At 42.9% G+C, this 21,171-nt stretch overlaps 1 protein-coding gene across 8 annotated transcripts in view; it reads right to left on the bottom strand.

Annotated features, from left to right (window-relative positions):
- ZNF462 (zinc finger protein 462) overlaps positions 1 to 21,171 on the bottom strand; it is a 91,928-nt gene that overhangs the window by 53,268 nt on the left and 17,489 nt on the right. The window contains exon 1 of one of the 8 annotated variants that reach the window (XM_039699171.1): positions 19,728 to 20,832. The exons of the other annotated variants lie outside the window; for them this stretch is intronic. The gene's annotated coding sequence lies outside the window, so the exon portion shown is untranslated. Of the gene's footprint in view, positions 1 to 19,727; positions 20,833 to 21,171 lie in introns of those variants that run through there. 8 annotated transcript variants of the gene reach the window in all.

The raw sequence follows: 21,171 nt of genomic DNA, 5'->3' as shown, positions 1-21,171 counted from the left end.
ATGGCCTCACTTATCTCAGCTTCAGCCCAAGCACACCAGCCTTTTTTTCTTTTTTTTTCTTTTTTTATTCCCCCCCCCCTTTTTTTTTTTTAACTCCTCCTCCTTAGGTGATGCTTTAAAAGTCACCACCCCTCCCAGAACCACATCTCCCTTTCTCCTGCATGGCTTGCCCTCCAAGTCGTGCCTCTGCTCTCCTCCCCCTTTGCGCCCTCCTCAAAGCTGCGCCCTCCTCTCCTTCAGCAGAAGGCTTGGGCTTCCCCAGACCACCTCCTCAGGGTTGGGTTCCCCTGCCCCATGGGTGACAAAATGTGGCTGTTCTCTCCACAAGCACTGCGCCAAGACGCTGGTCCAAGCTGTCCTACACGCAGCTGAGCCTCGCAGGAGCAGGAGGAGGAGGAGGAGGAGGAGGAGGAGGAGGAGGAGGAGGCACGGGGGAGTGAGGGGGGACAGCAGGCGGGGAAGGCTCCAGCCGGGCCTGTCCCTGGGGAGCTCTCTCCTGCTTGGCGCAGAAGACACACCACCCCACTGCCCTGCCAGATTCCAAAGTCTAATGACCTTTGTTAATCACCACCCAGCCTGTCTGCATCAGCAAACCCTGCCAGCAGACACACCCTTCGCACAAAGGCTGTAGCTATGCCTTTTAAGAGAGGTTCTCTGAAAGCTCCATTGTGTGGAGGAGATGAAAAACAACGCGGGCACACAAAAATCTCACTCTTCCCCCCCCCCTTCCCCCCCCCCCCCCCCCCCCTTCAGCCCTCCCCCTCCTCAGCCCCCCAAAAACTTCAGACCCTTTAGAAACATCACCACAAAGCGCTCCAAGCTCTGTCTCTTTTGGAAAACTTCAGGCCAGCTTACGAAATAGAAAACCAGAAGGGAGACCAGCACTGAGGATATGAAAAGGACAATCCTGGCAACTCCAAGAGGGTGAAAACCACCACCATCCTCACTCATCTCCAGCATGCACTGCTGCTTGGAGAATGCATCCTCAAGGATGTCTACACAAGGTTAAACCAACCACTGTGTGGTTGAGAGATATCATTAATAGCTGCTGGTTACAAAACTGATGGAGACTCTCTAATGGGTTCCAGCTCGAATCTCAACAGGGTCTGCACCACAAAGGCAAAACCAAGCCCAAGAAGAGGTTATTCCTACTGCTTCCAGTGAGGAACAAACATCAGGTACAGCTGAGTGGACTTCAGTGTGATGTTTTCACCAACCATCACCTGCTGAGAGCAGGATCCCTTCCTTAAGGGATTTTGCTCACCATTTCCATGCTCTTCTTTAAAATCCTGCCATTGCATAAGGGCTCAAAACACACACTGCCAGTTTCAGCTCATATATCAAAATAAACTGTAACACAATGTGCATCTTCCTTCTTTTTTGTCCGCATGGGACATGACACCAGGAGAGACTCACCTGGTGAAAAGAGCAAAGAGCACTTTCAAGTGCAGATGTTAAAACACTGTCAAGACACATCCCTAAGCCACGGGACAAAGCAAGGTTCACACGTCTCCATCCATGGTCAGCTAAGCTAACTCATTCCATAACCCTTCACGTTTTCAGTAAAAAAAAATTAAGAGGGGAATGGAGGTGGAGTGAGACAGGAGTTACCAAATCTAGTAACTCAGCAGCAGAAGTGTGGGAAGAAAAACCCAAAGCAACCAAACAAAACCACCATTAAATGAATCCATAAATCCCAGAAGCCCTTGAACATATTCACAAGCAATCTCTTGAGACCACATTGTGTATAAATAATATGTGACTTCTAAAATACCCTTACTAATGCAATGCTAACCTCACAAAACATTATTAAAATGCCATTGTCTGGCTAATTTGCATTTACAACGTTCTCTTAAATATGGAGGTATTCTCATTTTTCTTATGAGCAAAAAGCTTTCAAAACACTGGGCAACAGAGATTCTCAAAACCACCGTTTTAAAGACACAAGGTGGTCTGAAATCATCTACAGCATCCTTCTCTACACTCATAAACGCCTGAGAACATCTGAGACACAGTTGCATTAGATTTTGAGGTTTTTAAAAATCCAAAACAAAAGATAATTGTGCTTGTTGAACAACAGCAATTACAGAATTTGGCAGCAGCCAAAGTAGTACAAATCATTATGTTTAAGTTTGGTTTTAAAGCTTCAAAATACAAAATTAATTGTGAAGCCCAAGGCACTGACCTCAAAATTGAGCTTCTGTGGTTTGACTACCCATCCGTTATATTTTGAGATGGAGTCAGCAGAGCTTCTACAAGTTAAGGATCTGCACATGCACAACCACAACTAAAAAGGTCAGTCAGACCACACAACACCCCACGAGCTTCCAGCTCAGCATTACTAACACTGCATGTGAAACAAAGGCATCTCCATCCCTTCCTCTGGTCGGATGATCAGAGCCCTCTCCGTCCCTACAACTGCAGGCTGCACTCATTTTAACCCAGCAAAAAAGGTGGAGCTGAAGAGAAAATTTCCTCCCCCAAGCATGGAGCAGGGAAGTGGTTGAGTCACCCTGCCTGGAGGTGTTTTAAAGATGCGTGGATGTGTACCTTGGGGGCACGGGTTTAGTGGGTGAACACAAGCAGCGTCAGACTCCGTGGTCCTCGAGGTTTTTCCAGCCTTCCCCACCCTTCCAGAAATTAACACCACGGAAATGAAATTTGCCGGCATGTAATTACAGATAAGACAAGTTTTTTAAATTCCCATGAGTAACACCTCAGGCATTTTTCCCTGCTGGAGAAGCATGGGTTTTATACCAGTGCCTACAGCTGTGCTGAGGACCTTCCAGCCCTGCTGCCTGGGCTCCTGGCCAGGTTCAGCCCATGTTCACTGGAGATGCAGCTCTCATCTTTGGATTTGGGGTTTTGGGCTTTTTTTTCCCCCCCAATTTTTTCTTCTTAAAACACTTTTTATATAATGTAATATCACAACAGCAAAAATGAGGACTAAACAAAGAAAATCGTAGGAGTAATGCAAAAACTGATACATTTTGAGAAACTGGAAACCTGAAGGCTATTCCAACTGGAGGAAGCCAGCCTCACCTTCCATTTATGAAAGGAAACCCCATAATTAATTAAGAATTCAGAGAATAAATTCAACTATCAACTACAGTCAGGTAGACCTACTCAACTCATGGATCTTTTTCAATTACTAAATTCCAGTCAAGCTATTGGAATTCTTGGTCCTCTGAGGACTGTTTTTGGAATTACTTCTCTGACCTGGTAACAACATAAACTAAACTGAAATACCATTTCTTTTTCACTATTTTTTTTCTTTTTATTCAATACAACCAAGTTTTGATAGAACTCCATGGGTTGGGTTGCAACTCTATGTCATATACATACTTTGGGGTTCATATTTTCTTGTGAAGGAATTAATGATAAAACTGTATCACTGGTTACAGCTTTAATTATCAATATCTCCATACATCCAGTTTTGGGTTGTTTGTTCCATTCTGAAACTCAACAATTAAAGACATAAGAGATAGGTCAGCTGATGCCTGTGATTCCATTCTTGCAGTAAATATTTCCCTTGACTTACACGGAAATGTATATCAAAATGTAAAGTATTTTCAGGAAGAACTTTACTATTGAAGATTCAGTACAAATCAATAATAAAAACAATCTAAACTGAGAAGACACAAACTCATTTTCTTCCAAAAATGTCCTTATCCAGATACCTGAAAGACTGTTTGAGCCTGAAGTGAGTTTCAGATCTGATGTCACAAATGGAGGTCTTCTATACATGCTTTGTACATTATCTTCCAAACTTTTCAGAAATCTCCCTGTCTTGGAAAATAGGATGGCTGGCACCCATACAGTAGATATTTATTTATGTTCCTGAATACAGACACCAATACCACACTAAATCTATCACAGCTTGCAAAATCTTCTACAATAAAAAAAATATATAAACCACATTATTCTTAAAGCTCACGGAAGAGATGATACTCACTGCTGCCAGAAGCATGGTTGGGTTTGGTTTTTTTCCCAGTTCAAGAAAACAAGGATTCACAGAACTTCTCACATAAATGAGATTAAATGGGTCCAAACAATGGATGTACTGGTATCAACTCAACTTATTCCCCATTATTACGACTTCTCAAAAATGGGGGTGGAAAAAAGGCAAAACAAACAAACAAAAAATCCAAAACCCCCGAAAAACATGGTTATTGAATTTTAATGCCTATTAGCCATCTCACTGTAAGACCACTGCAGAAAAAAGGCACACCATGGATTTTAGAAGTGTGAAAGGAGAGCCACAGATAGTGGCACCTATCTGTCTGCTTCTGATAGAGCTTCACTGATTCAAGCTACCTAAGTGCTGATGACTGCTTCTTTTCTCACAAATAATGTTTCTTCTCTTTCTTTCTGTCCTGGGGTCCACATACCTGTTCTGCTAAAAAAAATACATTAAGAAGTCATCCAAATGCCTGAAGGATACTTTCAAACTTCAAACTTTTGAAATAAAAGCAGATTGCAAATAAAATGCCACAATCTTATTAAATTACAACCTTAAGACTGTCATACAAATTACAGTCCTGGCCTTTTTTGTCCCTCTTTCCTTTGGGTTAGCTGTGAGGCAGTACATGACACAGAGCATAGGCAAGAGAGTCTGAGGATAAAGAACTTCCCTGATGAGAAAGGCTCTCAAACATTAAATGCTCTTGCTCCAAGCAAGGCTAGGATGGGTTCTTCTGATCTTCTGAATTACTTTCATGGCAAGTTATTAATTCCTACAGAACTCAGAAAGACACTAAATATATATATATATATGAGAATCTGACAACTGGATGGTCTGAGTAGGACTTGTTAAGTGTGAGACTTAATCTGCTGCACAAAACTAGTTTTAAGAGGGAGGTGAGACGGGATGGGGCAAAAATTCAGAACAGAAAAACAGTGGTTTTGCCACTTGGTTCCTGTACTGGCGGGACATGGGCCAAGTCACTCACCTCCCCAACACAGCCCAGCCTCTCAGTGCTCTTCTCCACAAACACAAGGGGCAAGTGGGCTGGCCCAGGCGAGGAAAACAGACACCAGAGCCAAGCAGCTTGGCTTTTGTACCCTGCTCATTAGTGCTCCCCATATGGCACAATGGAACTGAAGGCACTGGGGTCTGGGGTTTCTAATTTCCAGCCAAGAGCGTATTGTTAATTACCTCGAGTAATGCTGCTGCTGTGAGCTGGGACGGAGGTGCAAGCCCCGGTGTGTGCTGAGCTGAGAGGGAGAGGAGGATGTCAGTAGGTGGTGCTGAAGAACACGGCAGCACCGTGCCCGGCTACTCCAGGAACAACCTAATTCCTCCTCATGCATTGCAAATACCTTCCAGGAGCTTTCGCACAAAGGATGCATTACCAGCCTCACCCGGGAAGGAGCAGGGGAGGAGCAGGCTCCTCAGCTTGGCACGACCCCAGCAAAGACCTCATCCTTGCCAAGAAAAGTCGGAGCTGTCTGAAAGGGGGTCCTGCCAGTGGCAAATTAGATATGGCAAACCCCACCACATGCCCCTCTGGACGGTGGAGTGAAAGAACAGTCACAAAGTCTGAAGAGAGAAGAGATTATCTCCTGATAGCCATCTGCCCTTAAAACACCCTCCAGTGCCTTCAGGAGTAATCTTGCCATCATCCACCCTGAACTCCATGCTCCATTCCATGGTCACTGGTAGTGCTGAGAGCTTTGGAGAGGACCAAACCTCAGTTTGCAAGAAGCCTCTGCATTTTTACAGAGGCTAAATGCAGCTTTATAAACTGGTGACAGAGCTAAACCATGGGAACACAGAAACTGCTGGATTATTTTAGGGGCCACAGAATTTTAATCTTAAGAGATCTGAGATTAGACCAGCCAACACAGCTGGTTTAAAACACATGCAGGCACTCAGAGTGTAGTCACAGAGGTGAAAACCAAGTCACTAGCACTCAGAAACCACAAATGCAAAGGGCAAAACTCTGCTTTGGGCCTCCTACTGAAAAAAATGTGATGCCAACTCATGCCAGAATATCGCTAGTGTGAAATATGTATGTGAAAAGTTGCTTTTCTGGAGTCATTTTACTCCTTTAAGTGCAGCAACTGAAGTGGATGTAGCCGTGGTGACAAAGATTGAACTTGGCTGGTGAGAGGAGTAATCTTCCAGCCAGAGATCACTTCCCTAATTTGGCACTCCGTTACCCTGTTTGGTCACTCAGGACTCACTAAGAGAAGTTCACAGGGCAGCTGGGAACCAAAGGAACATTGCCTGGATCACATCCAAGTGAGCCATAGCCCTATGCCTGTCTGTCACACCCATAAGAGCTCAGCTTCCTGAGGACCCTGGGGAGTCAGAAGCCTTCTCCCCAGTCCATCCACAGATCTTACATGCTCCAGAGGTACTTTAAAAGTGCAAGAGAGCGTGTGGAGAGAACGGAAAAGGACATTCAGAGGGATGGTTTTAACCCCGTAAAGCCAGAATTCATGTTCTGTACCAGCCAGCAAGGCTGAGTGCAACAGCACACCACCTCATGCAAACCCAAACCCACCTCATGCCTGACTCCAATTATACAGCAAGATCCACTGCTGAAACCCTGCTGGAGGGCAAGAAAATGCTGATTAATGAAGTCTAAAGATTGTTCATCTCTCCCAGCCTACCCTTCAGAAGCACATGTTTGTTTGAGGAGCTGCACTGACACCCTGGCTATTTTAACACTGCCTTTGTCTCCAGCTATCCCTCCCCTTCCCCCAAGCTTTCTGCTATATTTGACATTTGCAGGGCAGCAAGCAGAAGCTTCTCTGTCCGCCAGTTCATTTCCTCAGGTAATACAAATCCATCACTGACCCATTTATAATACCAGACAGAATACACAGTTTTATTTGCCCACTGACTCACACGCAGCATGGCAGCCAGCATCTCTGCCCCAGGTAAAAGAACACACACTCTTCCAGCACTTGACAGATCTCAGACCAGTGATTACCATTAGGCTGACACCTTTCTCCATGACAGCCCCTCACAAGAGTTCTTTTCCACCTGGGCAAGTGAAGGTCCTCTGTTTTTGTGGTGGAGGCAGCAGGATGCTGGTCCTGCCAGCTGAGAAGGGATGCTGCAGAAAAGGAGGAACAAGTTGCTGCTGACACGTTGCCCAAAATACTTTGCCCCAGACAACTTCAGAGTTTGGAAAATCCTTTGGATTGCATGTTGATGTGCACTATGAGTGCAATATCCTGGGTCCAAATGAGAACCTTGCTGATTTTACTCCCCATTTTCACTCACTCCTTCCAGGAATCAAATTTTTGCAGCTGGTGTAATAGTACAAAGCTCAAGTCTTAAAATAGCACTCTGGCTCATAATCGTAATCATTAATGTGATACATAGATGGCAGACAGGCTCTAGAAGAAACCAAGTGGAACATCTACAGTGCACTTCAGGACTGGAGGAAAGGGAATTCCGGGTGATCCTGCAATTATGGATCACAACATTTGTGAATCGACCAGGGTTAATGAAAGTTCTCCAGCCAGAAAGTGGTTTAATCAAAGAGGAATTAGAAACTATTACATTAAAACAAGGAAAAAGCTGTTAGTCTCTGTCGATAAAAAAATATACTTCATTATACAGGTAATAATTAAGAACAATCTCCCACACAAAAAGAAAAAAAAAATCCAAAACCACAACCAACCTCTTGTTAACCTTACTGCTTGTCTTTCCAGTAATAAATATCTTGTGTCCCTGACTACTATGAATGCATTCAAATTAAGGAGAAATCTAGTATTATAGCTCAGTTTTCTCAAAAATTGTAAGAAATTGAACTTCCTAATGGAGTTCTTCTGTCCTAGTTTAATTCTTTTTGCTTTAAATAAGCTGTTTGAGGGTCAGCCACTGATATCCAATTTCTTTTTCTTTCTCCTAAGAAATACTCAAACAGGAAATGGATCATAAAGAATAAAAAAAACCCTGATTTTCTTTGTAATAAGGGCTTAGATTATAAGCAACTGCACCCTTCAAAAGCTACAATCCTTGCAAATATGTGGACATTACAGAACTCTTAAGAGTTTTTTTTTCTCGTCTGCAAGTCCATTACACAACACCTTATTTTTTTTCAGCTGTTGCAAATGCTCCGCATTTAATGACTTAAAATTCAGCAATCTTGGAGCACTTAAATTTATCTAGGAAGGCAAAAAAAATATCTAATTTTGGAACAAAATAATCAGTCTCCATTGTCATAAGACGACTCTCATTTCTGAAGAACCATTCTCACATGGCTTTAAAGATACAGGAAGACACCTGATAAAAGAAAAAGTGAAGCAAAAACTTCACTCCAGAATATGTAAACAATTGCCAAACTACATATATAACCCCCAGTGTCTCTCGTTGCAAGGAAAGTTCTGTTCAAGACTAGGTTGTCAAGATAAAAAGCATCTCTTGAGGTAAAAAAAAACAAACCAAAACTAAATCAGCCAACAACTGAGTAACCTGGAATCTGCACCCAAATACTTCACTTTTGCAAGAGAGAAGAGGAGACTGGAAGAGATTTTCAGTTTTCCTCACCTAAAAGAGGAGAAATCTTGGGAAAATTCAAAAAAAAAAAAAAACAAAACTAAATCAGTCAACAACTGGTGGAATCTGCACCCAAATACTTCATTTTTGTAACAGAGGAGACTGAAAGAGATTTTCAGTTTTCCTGGCCTAAAAGAGGAGAATTCTTGGGAAAATTCAAGCTGAAGGGACTTTTTAAAAAGTACTTACATGTGCCCCTAGTAAAAATTTGAACCGTCTCCAATTAGGGAAAAAACAAACTGCACTTAAAACCCCACCAAGATTCTTAGACAAATTCAATCAAAGGCAGCCCAGTGGCAACTGAGGCTTTGTCAGGATTTTGGTCTTGTGCATAATAAGAAGCAATAAAGACAAGCCTCAGGAGAACCATTACATAAATGGCCAATAAATGGTCTTCTAATAAGACCTGGCCTCAGAAAAACCCTTATTTTGTTGCATTATTGAAAATTGGTGAGACAGTGGCTCTTCAGGACAGGCATTCTGCTTTTGGCTACGTGCTTTGGGACCCAAAAAGGGTGTTTGGAACTGCAGTGCCTCTGTCTAAATAACTCCATGGCTAGGCAAACCTTGACATTTACTCTGCATGCAAAAGTGGACAGGAGTGGGTAAGATATTTTCAAGCTAAGAAAGATGGAAAAAAAAAAAGTTTCAAAATATGCAAAAGAAACCCAGATTGAAGCCCCGTGGTGGTTGAAAATCAATCTATAAAACAATCAAAACCTGATGAGATACAAACAGAATTATGGAATTTAGCTTGACTTTTAATCTGGGAAGTTCAGAAGTAATGGAGTTTAAATTCTGGGAAGCTCAGAATTATGGAATGTAGCTTGCCTTTTAATCTGGGAAGTTCTGAAAGCAAAGGAAGGGTTTTCTGGCTCTCAGCAATTCAACAAAGTGAATTCACCTATGATGATGACAAAGGCACATGTGCTGCATTCCACAGCTCCAAAGCAGATGGGTACATAATTCCCATTACCTTTACTGATTATTGTAGAACCATTTAAAAAAAAAAAAAGGAAGCAAGTTTGACTTAAAGGGAAGGCACTTAAAACCTCCCCAACTTGCTGCTTCACCTAGATGTACATCTAAGTACTTTCAGTAGATCAAGTGTCATTGAATCCTCCAGCTCAAGCAAATTTTAAAATAAAGCAGGATTAAGTTCAAAGCAGAACCACATAAAGAATTCTAGTTTGCTCCTACTAAAGGAATAAATATGGAAACAGGCAAGCAAGGAAGAAAAAACCAAACAAGCAAAGAAAACCAGAAAGCAAAACCTAAAGAGCAAAGACCTATGTTAGACTCAAGTGTTAATAAAAAAAAAAAAAATTATGGTGGTTGAAAGGGACAGGGTGTATCTTTTCATTTACAAATAAAGAAGAGACAAGGATATATATATATATAAACATATATATATATATATATATATATATATATAAACATATATAAACAACATATTCTCCTTGCATCAAGTGTCCAGCTACATGAACAGCTCTTCAGACACAGCATTCAGCAACACCACTTGCCAGTCAGGTGGATCTCCTCCCTGTTTCTTTCATCCCAAAAGAGGCATACATGACACCAGAATTCATACAAAGAGTGTTCTGAGACATTTGATTTGTTTTCAGCCAACGTCCTTGAACGGTGTGGAAGAAAAAAAAAAAAAAAAAGAACATAATGTGGAGAGACAAGGATATATATATATATAAACATATATATATATATATATATATATATATATAAACATATATAAACAACATATTCTCCTTGCATCAAGTGTCCAGCTACATGAACAGCTCTTCAGACACAGCATTCAGCAACACCACTTGCCAGTCAGGTGGATCTCCTCCCTGTTTCTTTCATCCCAAAAGAGGCATACATGACACCAGAATTCACACAAAGAGTGTTCTGAGACATTTGATTTGTTTTCAGCCAACGTCCTTGAACGGTGTGGAAAAAAAAAAAAAAAAAAAAAAAATAACATAATGTGATTTGCAGTCCACTCTAGACTTTTTTCCCTTTTAAAAGTCATTTGAATAAGAGGCATTTGCACTTTTTTTTTTAATTATTATTCATTTCTAGCAACAAGCATTCATTCAGGCGTGGGTTCTTGTTTGCAGGAATGCACGCAGAGTCAGAGTTCCACATTAATTTATGACCTCATTGACAAAGTGTCTATGGGAGAAGTGTACAATCAGTTCTGCGCAAATTTCATTTTCCCTTCTGCCGTTTATGGAACACTGGAGCATGACAAAAGACAGGATCATATGTTTCAGGTTTCCATTCATTTATCACAGACAAGTCATTAAGGTCAGCAGAAGTGACTTGCTCTCAGAGACAGCAAAGGCTGAAGTATCTCCCTGGTTTTCAAACAGCTGCACATTCAACATGAAATCTGAAGGCTCACGATTTCAAGTTGCAGATAAGAAACAAAAAGGCAGATATCTCTAAGTCTGTCAGGCAGCCATATACTGACAGTCTGTTCCATCCAATCACAACCTATTTATTTGACTCGCTAAGTTCAGGCCACACTTGATGGTGGGCTCTGGCTGTGTGGAAGGCAAGCTGAGCGAGTCTGCACCCCAAAAAAAGCCTTCCTCCTTTACCTGGTAGTGCAGAACCACAAAGAAGTGAAGCAGCCTGGCCCCAGGTCACACAGCTGGTCTGTGGCACAGCCAGCAGCACAACGTGGCTTTCCAGACTCCAGCCCTTCCCTGTGATGCCACTGTCCCTGGAATCCCAGTGCCAACTTTCCACAAGAAATTAAAAAAGCTCTCCAGCATGGCAGAAGTGGTAATTCCAGAAGGAAGGGTAAATCAAAACACCACACACAAAGATACAACCGATGCTCTTTATTTATCTTTGTATTTATTTTCTAGCTGGAGTTGCCATTTCCACCTTTCTGCACAGAATCCAGGCCTTTTGCTGAAGAATTTAGGTCAACTCGGCAAAATGTCTGCAGAGATGCAGAGAAGAATGGAGTGGAGATGGAGTTTAGGGTTGGTGAGCAAGGTCTAACCCTCACATTACTTAGCATTGCAGTAGAGGATGCACACGGTAAAAAACGTGGTGTTTTGGGGAAGCTTTTTATGAGGGTGAGGAAGAATATTTGTTTTGCAGGGCTGGCAGCTAGAAAAACTGAAATTCTTGGATGATCTGAGAGGCTTTTCTCAGCTAGAAAAACCGAAATTCTTGGATGGTCTGAGAGGACTTTGCCCAAACTGCTGAGTCTTTCTTCCCAAACTCTTCTAAATAACCAGAAACATAATAATAATAATTCTGTTCTATCAAATAATCTGCACAAAATGCCATCAGTTCTCACTAGCAGTCACCAAAGTCACCTTTATGGCACCTTCATAAAGATACCTGCAAGAGGAACTCTCTGGGTCTTCCTTAGTGTCTTTTTTTAAGCAGGAGATATTCAAGACCATAGAAGAGGAAGTTTGATTTAATCAGACCTCTCTTCCACACATGCTAGCTGGAGCCACAAAGCATGTGCACACTTCCACTCCACCCTGGCTGACAAAATTTATGACAGCAGCAAACCAAGCAATTAGTTTTCAAATGCTGACAGTTGCACCTATCCTTCATTGTTTGTATATCACCACAAGCAAGATGAAGGTATTTTACAGATTTTTTTTAAAAAGTGCTTCGATTGCATGAGAATCACGTCCTACAAAACCTTTAGGCTACACATCACCTTCAGCCTATGTCCAACCAGTATGTGAAGCTACTATGGTTTTTCTGAAAATAAGGTTTTTCAATAAAATAAGTGTTCCCTGCTGGGAGTCTGGATGTCTGAGAAAACACATCTTTCCAAAAGGCTCTGTGCTCAGAGCCATGCACAGCCTACCAAGGACTCCTGATCCCATTTCATGTGAACCCAAACTCTGCAAAAGGAGCTTACAGACACAGAGCAGCCTCTGTAGTAATCCAAGATACTGCTGGCATTCCTGCTGAAAGGAAGCACACTGAGCATGCTTCATCCTATGTCTGCAGAGCAGAACCAGCCTGAGCTCTGCTGAAAGCCAAGTGTGTCATGGGCAGCTGTGACTGCTACTTTGCCTGGGCAGAAATGAGGAAAAACCACCTCTCCTGTGGGTGTTTTGGGTTTTTTTTTTCCCTGCCTGTAGCTGTCAACTGAGATACACAAAAATTCTTGGGGCAGTTGGAAGACACCTGGCTAAAAACTCACTTTGCATTTACTGCGAGGTTAATCTGGGCACACCATGCAGTCAAAAGCATGGGCTCCAATCTTTCAGCACACCTCAGGCAGGTAAGGCTGTGCACAGCTGCCTCCTGCACACAGTTTCTGTCAGGGTCACCTGAGAGGAGAACAATCCCATCTGCTCCACACCCAAACCCTGGAGGAATCCTGGATTCCCACCCTGGCCAGCCCAGCTCACAATCAGGAGTTGGTGTGAGATCAGATCAGCACTCTGAAGCAGGCAAAAAAGGGTTAAATCTTTCTCCTTCTTCATCCCTCTCCACATTCATAATTAATGAAGAATCGTATCTTCCTGGGTTCCTAGACTTGTTTGTCTGAGTAGAGCCACCTTTTCTTTCAAAAGAGCATTCCCTTCTAACATAACTTGCCTCACTTTCCAAGCCGTACTCCTGGCACTAAGCCACACCTTTCTGCTTTTCTGACACAAATTTTTCTTCCTGGTCTGTCCACTGTTTGCCTCTCATCCTCCAGGTCTTCTAGAAAGATGATCTGATCACCTGCTATTTCTGCAGTCCAGCAGATAAACACGTGAGCAGCACAGCTCTGAAGCCAAAACAGTTGGTCCTTCCTTTCTTCTGAAGGTGTTTGCCATCCCAGTCACTCAGCACTAAGTATGACATAAAAGCCACCGCTTTCCTCTCTTAAGAAAGGAGCACATTCTCAAAAAAGACTGCTCAGCTCAGACCCCCCTTACTCAGCAGGGCAGAGAAAATGTGGGAGAGAGAAGGGAGAGCCGGGAAGGACGCACAGCAAACATCACCAGGAATGACTGGCACTTGTCTGTCCCTCAACCTTCTGCTGCTGAGGGGGCCTCCCTGTGCACACCAGAAACTGGCATCCAAGGCTACAGAAGCCTTGCATTTCTTCCTCTTTCTTTTTGAGGAACAAGGCTCCCTTTTTGGTTCTCATTGTCTGCTGCCCTGGGCTCTGTAAGCGATACAAGCGTGGCCAGCCGAGGTCCTGCGTATGTGTGTGCGTGTGTGTTTGCTATGTCTGGATCCTCAGGAAGGCAGCCTGGTATTTTATTTTTAAACTTTGGCTCCCGTTGCACAGCCCCACATATAATGGCTCCCCTCCTGAAGGTTGGATAGTCTCCTGCTATCAGTTTTCAAAGAAAAACAAAGCCACCCAAGCCAACGCCACCAAGAGAACAGGAGCAAAGTTCTCGCCTTAAGGTTTTCACTCTCACATAAAAAAAAAACCCAAAAAACCAGGAGATCACAAAAAATATTAAGCCATCAGTGTCATCCCAGCCTCATGCTGCTGCATTGTTGCAAGCTGTAAAATATTGTGCAAGTCCCTGCAACTGCTGTGGTTTTAGAGACTTCTCTAGGTTTTTATTTCTAGAAATTTGCTGGAGCTCTGCCAGTTTTCCCCAGCTGAGGACCAGACCTTTGTGTGGATCAGTGCTCACTACAGCCTTTTATTACGGAGTGGAGGGTTGAAAGAGGAGTGAGTTTCTCCTCACCTGAAAGCAGAACGTGCAGTGGATCTCGCAGGTCTCAGAAGGTGGAGGAGGCAGAACCCAGACAAGATAATCAAGGACTGGTTCTGGCTATTGTTCCTCCTTCCTGGAGAGCCTGCCCTTCAGATGTGTGGCAAAGCTGACAGAATAACTGGTATCATGTACCTCTAAGCCACCTGCACTACAGGATCATTTCAGCAGTGAAGGTTCACTGTCAAAAAAGAAAAATAAAATTGTATCCTTTTCAGCTGAGCACATGGAGCCTGTATCTGTAGGCTTGATTACCAGAAGAAAGGAAATGTTCAAGATGAAGACAAAAGGACTTGCACCCATGCCTGGGAGGAAAGATTTGACACAGAACATGGGAGAGAAATGGAGAAAAAGTGGTTTGTCAAGAGGAAGCAATCTTTTTATATCTTATCTTATCTTTGCTTGCATTTCATGATAGGACATCACTAATCAAGAGTGTTATTTACAGGTTAAAATAGTCACTCAAGCCAAAAACAAGGGGAACAGCTTCAACATCTTTCTCCTTCTTCATTCCTGATCTCCCTTCTTCTCCCACTGGCCTCTAGCTCCTTCAGTCAGACTGCTGCCATACAGAGCTCTGAATCTTGAAAGAACCCTTCCAAAACTGAAACTATAAATTAAGAACTAAAAACAATCCTGTCAATTAGGGAATCAAAATTTCTCCTTCATCCTGCTGTAGTAATTGGTATAGAATAAAAAAATAATTAAAAACCAAAAAAGCATTTACAGTGAGGCTTCTACTGCTGACCTTCAAAACCAAACTAATGAATTATTTTTCCCCTGAAAATGACTTGGTTTTGCATCAGTTATCAAAAAAGAGGATCTAATGATAGTGCTTACTGTTAAAGTCTTTTATAAGCACAGAAGACAAAAAGACATAATCTCTAGGTTTCCTAGATTTATCACCCTTGACAGACCAAAGCCTAAGATTCTGAGAGATGACTAACAAAAAAATGAAACCAAATTACTACTGAAATTGCTGAGACCCACAAATCTACTGAGAAGCATTTACAATAACAATTCTACTGCTAATAATAATTTCAGATGGCTTGGCTGGGCTATCTACAGTAGAATGTTAGGTTACCCTAGGAAACTGACATGTTGACAAATCATGATTGGGTTTTTGTGCAACAACCTCCTCTATGGTAACTACAGGACAAAAGCCTGGTTCCCATCTGTAAGACCAGGACTAAAGTTTGGGGTGACTAAAGTGCTGCCAAATTCCAGAGGAAACCAGAGATCTTCCTTCTGGGGGGATTTATTTATCCTTTAGAAATTGCTGTGTGACAATCTACAGTAGCTCTGTCACGATTTCAAAAAAAAAAAAATCTATTTCCTTTTTTTCCTCTGGTGTAGAGACAACAGAAAAATGCATCAGACTGTGAAGAGGAAAGAAACTTCCACCAATCTTCTGCAATGATTCCACTTGGGGAACAAAATGCATATCACTTGTCCATAGTTTTAAGCCTAAAATGGAGATATGGAGCACTGCCCAGTACAGATAATCAAGCCTTAACTGATAACTACAAACCCACAGCCAGCCTTATCATCTCGCCTAATTTGGTTTATTTGCTTCCCGTTCCTTTGCCAGGTGTGGAAGAAGCTTCTTGCACATTGTGGTAGAACACAACCACCTCCCTGGACTCCCTGCAGCTCCACATGGCAGGATTCTCTTCAAATGGGCTTTAATCCCTAAACTGAGATAGCAGCACTGGGAGTCCTCCTGCTGAAGGTTCAGCTTCTACAGCCACACACTTTGTCCACAACCAACTCAATCAAACTTGTCTCCTCCAGCATCTGAGGAGAAACTAGACTTGACCCCTTAAAACTCCTGACAGTCCACCAGAAATTCCAACAGCTCTTTGATTTTTTCCCTGCAATTCAATTAGAAATTAGGAATTGTTTACATAATGAGCATCTTTCTAGTCTTAGCTTCCAGCCACTGCATCTTTTTACAGCTTCATAGAGACTCCAGATTCCTGTAGCACTGTACACAGGCAGGCAAATTGGCTGCTTTTAGTCCTCCAAATATCACTCCTGAAAACCTCTGAAAGGGAGGAATGGACTATCTGAGAGCTCTCATGATGAAACACAATTTTTCAGGCTTCAAACCTTTACCATCACAAACTACCATAGCTAGTTCACTTAGCTGTTCAACCATTTTAAATATTTACTACTAAATATCTATCTACTATCTACCTTGCAGGATCACTTTTTCTTTTTAATTTAAAAGGAAGACAGGAGTCTTCCTTTAAGTCCACACAGACTGCAAAGCCAACAGAGGTCTTGAGTAAGTCCCAGACCATTTTTATTCCACATTTTCTGTCTTTTACAGATACAAACTGAATGACGAGCTTTTAGGTCTGACACATAAAAAAAAATATAAATTCCTGGCATAGAAAACAGACAGAAAAAAGGAAAAGCCTCTTTAAATCCTGTCAGATACCCTTCTTGTATGACCTGTGGGATGCTTTTGTTTGGAATGGAATGGGTCCAAAATACAAAGGAAAACCCTTGCTTATCTCTTTGGGATCAGGGCTCTCAAAGGCACAACACTGGTGTTATTTGTTTGATACATCAAAGCAAGGTCATTACTTACTTCAGTCCTGGAAAGATCCAAAAGTCTTCTGATACACCAGAAAAGCCAATGGCCAAGGAGATCTATGACTCTCCTGCACTTTCTGCATTGGTCCCTTTCTCCTAGAGCTGCAAAAATCAGGTGCCTCCATCTGGATGATCCCTGAGACACTGATCCATTCTCAATCCCTTTTACTTAGTGAAGGGGAAAAAGACCAAAAACCAACCAAAACCAAACCACAAAATAGATCAGACATAGACCTAAAGATGGTACAAACACATGTTTTTGATCATTTGTCTCCTTCAGCTCAGCTCCACTGAGAACATTCCATGACAGCCCAAAAGTCTGTTGTAGTCTTTTAAGTGCAATTGATAAATTCCAAAGTTCAAGTTTTGTCCACAGGAGCTTGAGACAAGACTTTGCTTGACCTAACAGGTGCCTGAGAACCCAAGCACATTGCTGTCATTCAAAGTTTCATGCAAGCCAATCCTCCATGCTTCCTCTTTGATTTAGGCCACAATATAGCCTCTTTTTTTTTTCTTTTCCCCCAAAAAAATGATGAGCTTTATGACTGGCACAGTACTCTGAATTTTCAGAAAGCAGAGATTGGTCAAGCTGTCTTATACCTCTAGGAGTCATATTACAAAGAAAATAATAAAAATATCCCACAAAGATAAGATCTGCCTAATATAAATTTGGGAATATAACAGCTTCAAAGGATACTTCTCTCAAGATCTCCAAACCTAGCCAAGATCCTCTGCTCTCCCTCCTGTTTCCTGAAGAGGTGAGTAAAAGCAGAAGAATGTAAGACATAATTTTGCAGCCTTCACAGATACACAGCTGACCTTTTAATCTCTGCTTAGTGCCAGGCTGACACTGTTCTTTCACTTTTAGACCCAAAACTTTATCACTTGAGAGAACACTCCTCCTTTTTTTTTTTTCTTTGAGAGAGAGAGAGATTTATGTGCAACCAAGAGATTTTTTTTTTCCTCCTTGTCCTCACACTCAGGGATGGATTGAAAGCTCACTGAACTCCTTCCACCAGACATTTTTGGAATATAAACATTTTTGATCACTCTGTCCAAATAACACTGACTTAGTTTAGACACAGTCTGCAACCATGGCTGAATAAAGGAGCAACACTAGTGGTATTATTTCCTGTCCCCAATATTATTCCCCTTAGGTCAAAGAAGCTGGAAACACATGCTGGTGGTTTTTGGGTCAAATCCAGCATGGCACATCCTCTGGGATGGCTTTTCAGCCTCTGCTGAGAATTAACAGAGGGAACAGTGAGGTGGACTGAGAGCTGGCTGGAGGGCAGGTCTCAGGGGATGTGATCAGTGGCACAGAGTCCTCTAGTGCTGTCCTCCAGGTTTGGTACTGGGTCCAGGATTGTTTAATGGCTTGGGACAGAGCGTCCCCAAAACTGGGAGTGGCTGATGCCCCCAAGAGCTGTGCTGCCCTTCTCAAGGCTATGGGTACAGCAGAACCTTTTGAAATGTGAAAATGCAGGGTCCTGCACCTGGGCAGGAATTATCCCAAGCACCAGCACAGGCCAGGGTGATCTGCTGGCAAACAGCTCTGCAGAGAAGGACCTGGAGGTGCTGGGGGACAAAGAGCTGTCAAGGAGGCCAAGGGGATGCTGGAGTGCCCTGGGAAGGGCATTGCCAGCAGGCCAGGGAGGAATCCTGCCCCTCTGCCCAGCCCTGGAGGCACCTCTGGAGTGCCCTGTCCAGCTCTGGGCTCCTCAGGGCAGCAGGGACACCGAGCTCCTGGAGCAGAGCCAGCAAAGGCTGTGGGGTGGGGAAGGGCCTGGAGCATCTCCCATCACCAGGAAAGGCTGGGGGAGCTGGGGCTGTCTCTTGGAAAGGGACAAAAGGAGTCTGGACCAAACGATCTCCAATGGACACTGCCCAACATGACCCTTGCTGTGATTCTGTGAATTTCCACAATTGCTTCTGGACGCTAAACACTGCAATCATGGCAGCCCAGACTTTCAAACAGGAGAGTCTGATGACTTTCTGATGTGCTTTTTTTTTTTTTTAAAGTGGGCTTCTAAAGCAGCAGCTTTGTTCCCAGTGCATGCTGATGATGGACTGTCAGCATCCTGTGGAATTAATTTATGTCTCTTTTGGATTGACAGAGTCGTCTAGGCTGTACGTGGGAAAACAAAGGGCAGAAGGGATCTCATGGACGACCAAGACTGGTTCTGTTATCACAGACACAAATCTAATCTCCATTAACTTAAAGAAAAATAGCGTGTTTGCTAAAAAAAAAAATACAGCTGTTGATCCCTGAGCCAAGGAATGCTCGATTTTAAGGAAAACTGGTTCCATATGAAAGCTTTCTGATCATGGTGCACCTATAACTGCTAGCATTTCCTAGTCCCAGTGACCATGCAAAGAGGTAATATACAGAGATCTAACCAGCCAGGTTACTGATATAAATTCTACACCCCACCCTCCAAAGGATTCATTCCTCAGCTGAAATACCCCTTGAGGCTGGAAGTCATATATTATAGTTCTGAAATATGAAGTAACCCTCAGTTCTACCCAGCTTATCAAAAATCCCTGTCCTGCTCTCTCCCTTCTCACATTTCCTTGGCTTCATTATGCTTTTAAAAAGGGAGATTGCTACTAAAACCCCAGTTGGGTTAATTTGACAGCTGAAGCATGAAAAACCACAAGAATCTCCCAAGCAGAAGGTTCTGACTGACCCAGTAATTTGATCAGTCCAGCCCTTCCTATGCAAAAATCCCATCAGGAACACAACTGTGAGGTATCCCAGAACACACAGACTATTCAGGGGACACAGGAAAAAAAGAAAATGAAAAGAAAAAAGAGAAGAAAAGTACAGAAGAAGTCTCAAGCAGGAGGTCAGAGTTCACCAGATTTAAAGACCCACTGACCTTCCTTCAGGATAGGCTTGGTCCCACATTCCAGGCCTGGAACATTTCACCAGTTTCCTAATTACAGATTTTCTAGGCAGGCTGCAGAAGCGAAAGTGCTCCTTCAACACCAGTAGTCCACTGCCACATTTTCCTATTACGAGCTTGTCAGCCTGCCAGTGCAGAGAACTTCTAGAACTCCTCCTTGCTCTCTTCCCACAGAACACAAAGCAGCATATTCCTTCAGAAGCCCTATTCAAACTCCCTTTCTTCTCTATGAGCCTGCATCTTTGAGACAATGGATAAGAGGAGGCGGACCACTTCCGCCATTCATTTGCCCAGCCTGCTGAAACGTCAGATCTGTCTGATCTTGCAGCAGAAGCATTATCCTTTGTTCTGATCAGGTTGCACAAATAGCTGTGCTTGTGTGCTTGTGTCAGTCGCAGAGATTTTTCTTTTTTTTTTTTTTCCCCTCTCTTTTTTTTTTGTTTTTTTTTGTTTCATGACCAATATGATTTACGGCTCACACAACACACCGTGTTGCGGTTTTGTTTTCCACCAGGCAGCTCTCCTACAAAAAGCTCAGCTCAGCAGTAAGTGCTGAGAAAGAAGGGGAAACTGCACAATGCTGTTGCTGCATGTGTCCTACACAAGCGTGCCAAAATATTCCCATCCTCACACAAAGGAGCACAGAGTCACCAGAAGCACCTGAGCAGGCTTGAAGGAGCTAGAGAGGCACAAGATTATTGTGACTTCCCACCACTTCTCTGAAGGCTGGGCAACTCCTCGTGCTCATCAGCAGCAGCTGCCTTTGCGTGTCCTGACAGCTTACTGCTTGCCACACAGACAAACTGGGCTGGCCCCAGCCACCCCCACCTCTGTGGTGACATACCTCTGCCCAGAATTCACACCTGGACTGCCTGCAAGCCATCTGCAACCCAAGAGACAAAGGGCTGGCCACTGCCAGGTCGTGTGGTGTTGTCTGCTGAGCAGTTCAGTTTCCCACACTGCCAGAAGAAAAATGAATCGCCAGCTTCTACTGATAGAGTCCTGAGCTCTCAAGAGGTTACAAAATGTGGCTTTAATTCTCCCTTCCCCTTGTTCTACCATAATGCACGCTTGCTTATGAAAACAGTTGTTATCATACATCCTTCCTCTTCCTAGGGCAGAAAACCAAATCAACCAGAAAACACAGCCAGTCAAGTTCTTCAGAACTTCAGCACATCTGAAAGCCTCATTCAGGTTGGAGGTTGAACTTCACCCACTACCTCCAAATTTCTTATTTTTTGCCTGAGTGTAAGTATGTACATAAATATGCTGTCTCTGTTATCAGGTAAAAGCTCAAATACCAATTTCTGGCTTCTAGCCAGCATTTAAAAAGCAAAAAAAAAAAAAAAAAAATTGCTAATCCATGGTTGCAATGGAAAAAACACCTACCACAGGGAAAAAATCCTCCTGCCTTTAG

This window comes from Passer montanus, unplaced genomic scaffold, assembly GCF_014805655.1.
Source record: "Passer montanus isolate IOZ18808 unplaced genomic scaffold, ASM1480565v1 scaffold130, whole genome shotgun sequence".
NCBI lineage: Eukaryota > Metazoa > Chordata > Aves > Passeriformes > Passeridae > Passer > Passer montanus.
The sequence above is the reverse complement of the archived record's forward strand: the minus strand, read 5'-3'. Positions and strand labels throughout refer to the sequence as shown.